The following is a 1,783-nucleotide window of genomic DNA, read 5'->3' on the forward strand; positions in this document are numbered from 1 at the left end:
CTTTGTGATAAGAGAGCTGGAGCTCTGATGAAGTGAGCTAAGTGCTGAAGGAACAAACCGAGACACATCAGATCAATCCGAAACGTGTGCAATACCCTATGTAGAAATAGAGAACTATGCTAACAAAATTCTAGCTTATTTCTAGGAGCCTCACAGTGAAACATCACAAAGATAAGCTGATGAGTATCTAAAATAGTATTTCCAAAAAGGGTGCCAATACTTCGAGGCTAGTGCTATTAAAAACACATCTCAAGGAAGCAGCCACTGGACATCACTCAGTCTCCCCTGGCTTGGCTACCGGCAACTAACAGCAGCTTCCAGTATTATCATTAGGCTAACTTAGAACAGGGCAGAGAGCAAACAGAAGGAAAATGATCACTTGTATTTAACTTCTGGGTTGGGAGAGGGGAGAAGAGAGGCAGAGCACTTCGCAGGAGTCACTGCAACCCTCCCACTGTGCTCAGTCCTTACGACCGAGGTGAACAGGTATCAACTGCTTCGCACAGTTCAGGTGATCCAGATCCTAAACCACTGGAGCTCCCTACAAATCTCCACATCAGTTTTCCTCGGGAATGTGGCCACTTTTTTGGAGAGGTAAGGCAGAGCTATGAAACCTGGATTCAAGTCAAGGTTATTCAGATCAGAGCTGTCCCTGAGAACAGGGCAAATGCAGTGGTCAGAAACAAGGATGAAACGTTCAGCCTCACCTAGGTCCCCTCAAGCTTTTACATTCTTCCCATTGCTCACAGTCAGCAGCTACACAGAACCATTTGGAAGTGGGCTCCACAGCTTCCACTGAAGCCCAAATCCAGCTGTTTCTTGCTAGAACACCCAGGAGGAACCTCCCATGGCAGACTGAGCAGTCATCTGAGGTGCCTTAGGAACAGAATCTAACAAACATGTAAAGGTTCCCAGCCAGTCAAAAGCAGCTCTTGCAGCAAATCATAATTACACCCAATACTTTTCACATATCCTACAACTACTGTGTTTGCCATGCAGGACTGGCATCTTCTCCACAGCTCAACGCCATTCCCTTTCAGCATGCTCTTCACATTTGACCACCTTCAGGTCCACCCCATTGCATTGCATGGAAGTATGTGACCAAACTCCAGCAAGGTGACTGTGAAACCCACCTTGATCACAAACCCCCCAGTCAGTAAAAGCACAGTGATACCAGTACGTAATCCTACCAAGGGTTTAATTGCTGGATTAGCTACAAGCACGTCTGTTACTTTCCTGCACACACTCAAACCCAGATGATGGCATCCCAGATTACAGGCTCCAGGAATGTCTTCCGCATTCCACAGCTCAGACCCCAGGTACACCTCAAAGACTCAGAAGACAGAGATTGACGTGATAACGCTCAGGAAGTTTTGAAGTAAACTTCCACCAGTGGCTGGTGGTCTTTGCTCTGCAGACCTAGGACCTGGTTAACACCCATGAAGAGCAGGGTAATCCCTGTACAGGTGATTACCTGGCTGCTTGAGACATACCTGAAAGCAAAGACAGTGGGAAATGTGGCTGAAGCACTCAAGTTCTGTAGAGAGGTCATTATTTCTCAACTTAATTTTAAGAAAGTTCTTAACTTTAAGAGCACAACAATGGGTTAGAATGATAGAAACGACACCTTCTGCCGTAAATCACACCACACTGAAAAACCAGAAAGCCAAAACTTGAGACTATAGTTTCTGCAAAGTTTTGCTCTGTGGTTCAGCACAGCACGCTCAGGTCAGAGCTTACACAGGCCAGAACTGCAGGCTTGGGAAAGAAGAGAAAGATCTGC

This window comes from Lathamus discolor, chromosome 18, assembly GCF_037157495.1.
Source record: "Lathamus discolor isolate bLatDis1 chromosome 18, bLatDis1.hap1, whole genome shotgun sequence".
In the NCBI taxonomy this organism is placed as follows: domain Eukaryota; kingdom Metazoa; phylum Chordata; class Aves; order Psittaciformes; family Psittacidae; genus Lathamus; species Lathamus discolor.